This window comes from Sinohyriopsis cumingii, chromosome 11 (genome assembly GCF_028554795.1).
Source record: "Sinohyriopsis cumingii isolate HCF-2022 chromosome 11, ASM2855479v2, whole genome shotgun sequence".
Lineage (NCBI taxonomy): Eukaryota > Metazoa > Mollusca > Bivalvia > Unionida > Unionidae > Sinohyriopsis > Sinohyriopsis cumingii.
This window is the reverse complement of record NC_142971.1, coordinates 17,421,412-17,430,977: the sequence shown is the minus strand read 5'-3', so window position 1 is coordinate 17,430,977 and position 9,566 is coordinate 17,421,412.

Here is a 9,566-nt window from a genome sequence, read left to right as displayed (position 1 = left end):
TTTATTCTTTCGTGATTTGCTGAACGGCCTGTTGATATATATATATATATATATATATATATATATATATATATATATATATATATATATATATATATATATAATGTCAAGAACATTTTGGAAGATTTCCTTCAGAATGTAAACTCATATATATATCGAAAAGACAGCACATCGAATAACATGCAACTATCACAAACATTATAATTCTTGACCTTGACTTAGCCAGGCATCAAAAATACGTGAGCGAATTTAAGGTGTTATGCGATAATGTCAATAACCAAGGAAACATGAGCTTTCTGTTTTCCCTTTGACTACGTCACTGCTCGTCCACTTAGACTAATGTCCAGTTAGTTACCAGCTTGTTTCACTCACAAATGTACAGAGTGGGAAAGTGACAGGATATGGCATTAAGGACCAGTTAAAATTAGCCGAGAACAGTACAGGCTCACTTCTTGTGATCCCACAGTAACTCTCTGGAATATTGCATCATACGGTTTACAAGTGGAAATTGCAAATTTAAGAACTAATTAATTTTCTCTCGGACCAATTAATTAATATTCGCCTCCACGAAAGCCTTGAGAGGGTCTTTTTGTTTCGAAGAAATGCTACTACATACAACACACCATACTCATTCTTCCCTGTTATATTTTATATCAGAGTAGAATGTGGCCTTTACTCGATCTTGTCAATCAAACGTCACGAGCATAAAGAAACCTTCGGTAGTTTTTGGCAGATGCTTTATTTCTCAGTAAATCGCAGCAATTGGTCGGTGTTTGAAAAAATTAGAACCGCTCAGACAAGAAAATTAGCCGGGAAAAAAAAAAACCTGCTACCTAATGTTCTAACATCCAAAATTTTGCATCATATCGGAGGCAGCCATTTTGAGAAACATGTTCGATTCGAAGTAATTGTTTGCCTCTAATTTTACTGTAAGCAATATATTTGCAAATTACGTAGCGTACCACAATATCAGCATTGACATAACTTGGATTTTTTCTGTTTCAAGCATTATTTCACCTGGGTAACATTTAGGGTTAATGTAGAAACGTCTGCCGTGATCAAAACGTGCAAAACATATTTTGATCGTATTAAGTATCAGCATGGCACGTTTTACTTGTTGTTTCTCTTGAGTTTTTTTCTTATGCACATATTTATTTTACGTCGATTAAAGCATAAATCAGAACAACTTATGTCAGAGTGCCCATATGTTGTCATTGATGTGGAGGAATCCCGAGTATCCGGATAAACAACCACCTAAAATGAGCGACAACTGATTAAATGCGTTTGAAAAGCAGCAGACATTCAAGTCACACATCAAATATGCAGACTTATAGTTGTTTAGAGATCGCACGGTCTCTGTTCTACTCAGCATTCACTGGCATATGGTTTAGGGGTGGAGGAAAAATCGTTTCCCTTTGCTATATGGTTTTCCACACACTATCGTAATAAAGCATGTAAACATATTTCTTAAATGAATATATATTCCTACCGTATCGATGTCACACAAGAAGCACAAGACTAGAAGAGAAATAACTTAGCTGATTCCATTCACTCAAAAAACTGGAAGGTAGCACAGAGGACAGAAGCATCAACAGCAAGTAAGCTCTTAAATTCTTATACAAACCGAGAACGTAGATTTATTGAAAATCCGGTTATCAGTGGGTGTACTGGCTTCACAGAAAGGTACGATAGTCGCCATGACGATGTCTTCAGGTCAGGGATATCTAAATACGTTTTTCGTTCTCAAGATGATGTGAGATCTCCACTGGATGGAACATGGTCCCATATTAAAACAAAACTGTTCGATTTTAATGCACGCTCAAACATCATTTCGATAGTAGAGTTGTTTTATATACAAAAGATTTCAAAGTTACAATTTATTTACCCGAAGAATGCTATTAAACTCAGATCATTATGGTACAAAAATTTAATGAATCTAACAGACTCCAACAAACATTATTGAAATTTGAGTGAACACTCAGGCTGAGGAGTTTATGAAATACATGGCATGGTAGCACCCCATCCCCTTTTCACAACGGTATTTATCCATATGTTGTGGGCATTGAATACATGACTCTGAATACAGGGCACGGTAACACGCTCATTCACAATGATATTGATCCATATTCTGCAGGCATTAAATACAAATATCAAGCAAAGATTAATGTTTGTTCTTTGTTCTTTGAAATGTATTCCATGGTACAAAACAAAATTCAGGAAGGTGACGGCTTTACACATGGCAAACTAATAAATCAACTTGCAACGTCTCGCACTCCTGTAATGCTTTGGTGCAATTGATGCGGCATGCAAAGAGAGGAAAGAAAAGACGCTTCTGGAAACACTGAGAGATAGTTATGGCTGTTAACAGTTTGCTGGCAATATTTATGACGTTACAAATAATAACAGATAGGAGTATAGATGATGTATTATATCCCACTAATATACATAATTTTCTTTGTGCGGAAATCCGTCGCAAATTACACCACTATTGAGCTAAAGTTCTACCCGACCTGTTCTCGATCATGGACTTTTATTTTATTTTAAAATTCTAAACTTTACAATATTTATTTAAAAAGATAATCGATTGTCTTTTGCATATCGTTGGACAATCAGAACATGTTTTCAATCAGGGGGATGATAAGAATTTTGGCTTAGAAACAAATTTATGTAATCCTCACTTTCTTTCAGCTTTATGTTTATACGGATTATAAAGTGTTTATAAATTTCTCTAACGTACAATTATAAATTACCTTTAAGTTTCTTTTAACACGGATTATAAAGTCTTTACAATATTCTTTTGCATACGAATTATAAATTATTAATAAGATTTTTTTACAAACGGAAAATACCTATTTATATTTTTTTTTACATCTTAAGGAAATCCCCAACATTATTTGACTGAAACTTATGCAAGGTGTCAACCCGTTTCCTCAATCAGTCGATTGAAAGAAAAACATAAACGAAGTACCAAAAAATAAAGATATAATTAAACAAAAATATACATGACATTTTACTATGGTTTTCAATCTTCTCAGGCTGCATGATACTTAATATTGGCTTTAAATATAACATCACTCAGTCACTATGTAAGGCAATATTGCGTGCAGAACACTACAGTGTGAAAAGGTCGCCTGAGGATGTGTTTATTGTCGGTTGATTAAAACATGCATCAAGATTCTGGTCATTCAGTGAAATATTAGATCTCCTGGGATTGTTTAAACGCCTTCTACTATCGATTTCTTCTATTTATCGCTGTTTTATACATGAACAACATAATTTGGGCAACCTGGTACAGCGCCTAAAATCGTGACACATCTATCGCGTGCTAAGCTAGGAATGTTATTGTCAAGAGCTGGATCTTGCTTGTAATTTTGACAGAGACGCTGTGAAACGTTTCAAATATGTAGCATAGCTACAATGTATCTTTTTCAACGTAGTAGTGTCATCATCATCATCATCATCATCTTTATTTCCTTCCATGGAAGATTACATGATATAAGAATAAATCATCTGAATACAATCAATAAATATAAAAAAAAAAAAAAAAAAAAAAAAAAAAAAAAAATATTCTATATTGGAATACAAATTCTTACACAATATCAATCAACAAAGTGTTCGTCAACTCATAAGTTGCAAGTTTCAGTACCTTATTTACAGAAGATAGCTGCACACTGCATGACAAAGTATGCTGCATACAGGACGAATAGCTTGGAGTTTTCTTTGTCGATTACTCCTGATGGTAACCTTTTACCTAAAAGATATTGTAGTTGCAGCTCATCTTCTGCATTAAATAACGTAATGTGCAGGCTCAGGGGAAATTTATCAGTAAGGAAATCCCAGAAAAGAATTTCGAAAGTTCGACATATAAGGACAACTAACACAACAGTGAAGTATCAAGTCTGTATAAACATTCCCACATCTAATACACATATCAAGCTGTGTTTGTGGAACAGCAGCCCATAGTTTAGCTACATATGTAAATACCTTAGTGTGTTGTCTAGTTTTAGCCGACTGCCACACTGAGGCAGGTCGTAAGTATTCGTGTATCGAAGAGAATCTATCAAAATCTGCTTGATTAGACATACGAACTCTCCAGAGGCTATTTTCAAGACCAACAATTTTTGACCTTACAATTTCTTTCCAATTATGTTTATCTGGAATTTCAGAATGATGTAAATAATCAGTTAGATACCCGAGCAAGTCAAACTTCTTTGAGGTATAATATAAATTTGAAATTAACCCGCAGCTTGACATGCATCCGCTCAGAATGAAGTGAAATAACGCAACGTTAAACACACGTTTAGTATGTACATTGTTAGGCATCAAACACAATCTGTGTAAAAACATCAATTTTCTTCTATCAATTTCGGACTGCGCTGATGTCCATCCTAGCATTCCCAGGGCAATGTCTGATCTTGTATGTATTGGAAAACCTTGTAAATGTTTGGCAAAATACCTCAGAGTTTTATCCAATAAAGCGAGGTCACTTTTTGAAATGTTACACCATAATTCACTTCCATAAAACATTGAAGGGAAAATTACCTTTTTAATTACATTTGCAGCAACCAAAGGATTTAAACCATTCGGTTTAATGCCAATACCAAACAGACCGTGAAAAGATTTTTTCCCTTTCTTGCATGCATCGAGTATTGCGTCATGCGACGTCAGCTTTGAGTTAATCCGGTGACCCAGGTGTGTTGCCGAATCGGTGACCGTCAAACATGACGGGCCAAGATACCATTTCATATTGATAAAATTCTTGTATTGGGGTCCGAAAATGATAATGTATGACTTTGTAATACTAAGCTCGAATCGCCACTTATTACTGTAGTCGTATGCTATATCTAACAGCTTTTGTAGATTGCTAGGATATATAGCCAAAAGTGAAATATCATCAGCTAGGGTTGGATTTCCCACAGCTAAGGATCCAATCTTTGCTCCAAATCCACTATTTTCTAACTGTAGCAGCAAGTCATTTATAAATATTGTGTACATCAAGGTTGACAAAACACCCCCTTGTCTCACTCCTTGGCCAATTGAGAACCAATCTGAAAATTGCCCATTTACAAGAACTTTACTCTGTAAATTTGTATACATGTTAAAAAATATCAAAAGGGATTTACCCGTAATTCCCAACGTGAATAATTTAAAAAGCAGTCCTTCGTGCCACACGGTATCAAATGCCTTTTTTGTATCAAGAAAAGCAGCAAAAACCCATGTTTACATTATATTGTACTGATTGCAACAGCACAAAACTCGCTGTTGTGCAGCCTAAACCTTTTTGGTAACCATGTTGTTGTGAACTGGGTATACTAGAATTAGTATCTTTGAGCCAAGTTACCAAACGTTCATGAATAATTTTCTCAAAGGTTTTGTAGATAACAGGCAGTAAAGTAACAGGCCTGTAACTTTCGAGGGAGTTCTTTGATTTTCTGTTACCTTTGTACAGTGGTATTACTAACCCTTTTTTGCAATCTACAGGTATGTAAGATTGATCAATCATCCGAGTAAATAAAATTGTCATACACTCGATGAGGTAGTCGCTGCCATAGATCAAATGTTCATTGCAAATTTGATCATGGCCCGATGCTTTTGATTTCTTTAGACCTTTAATGATTTCTCTTACTTCATTTAAACTGATACTGGTCTGTAAGGCCTCGATATGGCTTACTTCGTCCTGTAGACCCCGATTTAATTCTCTCTCTATAAATTCATAAAAGTTTCCGTCAAAACTATGGTTTAAATTCGGCGTGTGAATGTCCTCATAGTATCTAGCAAAGCCATTTGCAATGGAATCATCATCACGGACACAAACTCCATCAGTTGATAGTTCCTGACAAAAATTTGTATTGTTCCCTCTCTTAATGTTGATCATTTTCCAAAAGTGTCTTACATCGCATTCATGTGCTTTTTCAATTTCTTCATACACCTCCCCCATATATTTTTCCACAGCCAGTTTTTGAACGTTTCTAAAGTCTCTCTTCTTATCTTTATATTCTCTGTAAGAATTAAATTGACTACCCCTCGGTCTTCCCTCATTTATCCAAGTATACCTAGCTTGTCTTTGAAGTTTATGTGCTTCTTTGAGTTCATTTGACCAATATGGTTTGGCATGATAATTGAATTTAGACTTTGGAAGCGCGATGTCGCTTGACTGCTGTATTGCATTAACAATGTGCTGGTAAAAGCTATCAACATTGTCCGAAATAGTATCTATATCTAAAGTTTTCAGGCGAAGGTCCAGCTCAGATTGATAGTTTTTCAAGATATCAGCGTTTAATTTATTCCAGGCTATGTTGTTTCTCTTCATAGACTGTCTGAAGTCTCTCCCACAGGTCACTGTACGAAGGGAAGTAAGGATAGGGAGGTGGTCAGATATCGCGTGCTCTTCGTGATCTGAAACAATGTGCACACTTCGTAATCTACCTATGCATTGATCCGACAGTACAAAATGATCAATCATCGTTCTTGCTGGGGTGAACGTATAGCGGGAACCAGTGCATATTATTAAATGTCCAGCACTCACTAGATTATTATATCGCAAGAACTCATGAAATACTCTATCTTTGTAATCTCTGAAAGTGGCTGGTTCAGCTACTGCATTGAAATCACCAGTAAAATACACGTCCCCCAGCTGTGAGTACTGATCATAGAGATTTTGAATCAACTCAATTTGCGCTTTGTAACAATCTATGCCATATAATAGGGTCGGCATATATACACAAAAAATATATACATTTTGCATATCAGGAAATTTGAATTCTATGCCAACAACTCTGTCACTATTAACTTCATCTATAAAGTTAGCATATCTCATGAGAGAAGTTTTGCAGAAGATTGCAACTCCTCCTTTACCACATTTTATTAACATACAATTAGAGGAAATATCCTCTGCCTTAGCAGTGCATTTATAATCAGAACGAATAGTATCGCAAAATGGAAGTATGTGCTGTAATAGTTTATGTTCAGTTACGCAAGCTACGTCAACATTATATTTATCCAGCATTGCACTAAAGCTAAGAGCAGAGGACATAATTCCTCTAACATTCCAGGTCAGTATATTAAGATTCATATTAACTTGCAATATAGGCATATTAATACTTATGCATCGTGAAAGCAGGACTAAAATGACAAAGATGACAAAACACATTAACTTACGACAGAACATAATGGCAAATTTATGAACAATTAACTGTCACCCTAGTCACAGAATATCGCATCCTGCACCTTCATTTGCCTCCTGATCGCGATTGCTAAACCTGTCTCGCCAAGATTGATTCCCATACCACCTTCTTACATAAACACCTTTTGGCCATGTTACATCATTTTCAACAGTGTCGCAGTCTGAATTATATACAGTCAGCTTGGCCGATAGACAATTACGTCTACTGTGGATAAACTTTATGGATAACGGATCTATATCGTATTCTTTCAAGAATTTACCGAGGCCTTCAGCAGTAGATTTGACGCCAATGCCACCCACATAAAAGCGCCTTGTTCTACGTCTAACTACACCTTCAAATACAACATTCTCATTTTTGTCATCAACATCCTCATGTCCAACAATACTCTCTGAACCTATTTCTAAACCTGATTTACCAAATGATCTAGGTCTTTCTACCTGACCCCCAATAACGGTAGGTATCTTGCTAGGAGGGGTTTTCAAGTCTATACCTTTCACATTACTGTTGCTAGTAATCGGATGCGTAGCGTTCTCTATCCTGGTCGAAGTCGAAGTTAACAGTTTATTTTGATTCTGAATGGGTGTGCGTACAACATTTGTCACATCAGGATGAACACTGGCTTTATAAATCTGTGGGATATTTCCATCGAAGGGGGCGATATGTCTTCTAACGAAAGTCTGTGAAATTATATCCGAACTTTTTGAAACCAGAGTTTGCAGAGCACTGACCCCACTCTTTTCCATAGTTGTTTGGGCCGTTACACCGGTTCGTGACTCCACTGCCGTTGTACCTGGTGTAGAGTCGTCAGCCTCAACCAACACGGGAGACAAACAGTTGGACACTGCAGTTCTGTTCTGAGATTCACATGATAGGCGGCAGTGTGTATCGCAACCAGTTTTGTCAGAGTCGATCAAGACGGAAGATGAACAGTTAGACACATGAATCTTGTTCTGAGCAGCAACTGATGGAGAGCTATCACCACATCCATTGGGACTACATGATAGGTTACTTACAGCTGGACTATTCGTGCGAACGACATCCGCATAAGACATGGGTTTACTCAAAGATTTCATCAGCTTAACTCTAAGTTGCTCGGTGATGGTGTGGAGAGTTTCATTTTCTTTCATCAACACGCTTTGAGTAGTTTTCAGTGACGTAATCTCATTACGGAGCAGTTCTATTGTTTGAGATTGTGCCTGTGGATATCGATTAATATATTCAGTTAGAAGTGACCATTAAAACCTGTACATACGTTCGTCATCACTAACAAGGTGAATAAAAAGTGATATGAATTTTGCGTATCTAGAATTGATGTTACACTCGTTATGAGCAGGTGTTCTATACAGTCATGCTAAGTTTACATTTTTGCAAATTGTAAAGCCACGAATTCGTCTTGCACAAACATAGCAAATGTTTGTTGTATTGATACTTTTGTTTTGTTCAGTGAAGATTATAAGTTTTGCACTCTTCGATTTAATTTAATTCCATTTAAGTCTCAAATATTTTCCTGAGCATTGGTAAAAGGAAGACCTGTCTGTAATCAGCACCTCTGTAAATGTCTGAATTTTAATTTGTGTCCTTTCGCTTGATGTACATACAGTAAACAAATGGTATATGTTTCGAAGTTTTTAGTGTGTATAACTAAATTGTATTGTATTTTTATCGTTCCTCGGTGTTTCAACCAATATTCATTCGAAGTCGTCACAATGAATGACAAATGATATGCTACATTAATGCAGAAAATTTAATTTAATGACTAAACCAACTTCAATCACAAATGCAATGGTACAGGCAACCATGTTACATAACCGTTAGTGCTCATTCAATGATTCCCGTGTCTGAGACAGCTGAGTCATATTTACAAATGGACTTAGGGATTTTGAGCTTTTCTCTTTGAGAAGAGACAAGGCTTGATAAATTTTGACTGCCCGTTTAAATGAATGTTTTCTACCAGGAAAATGGTCAGCCTGTCAATGTGGTTTCTTTTTTTATATCCCAATTCATCAAATGTACCTATTAACAACTATTTTAGAGACCCTAACAGATATATCAAACTGGTTTGCAAATTACTCATTTCTTCCATTTACACGAGGCATTTATCGAAACAAAAGCCTTTATTGCTAAAACGTTTGCGTGTCTGCATTTATAATGTCATTGTGGGGCGCTTACAAAATTTACTCGATATCATAAAAAAACTCCAGTTATCCGGCCTTTTGCACTGATACAAGATGTTTTGTTCTTAGCCCATTCTGCCAAACCTATGTCTATTGATGATGGGCAATTTTTGTTGATGTTCATGTAAATGCCTTCAGTTCTTTCAAAACAACATTTTGTGTGTCTATGATCCTTTTTTCAACTGAGTAACTTGGTCATCAAATGGAC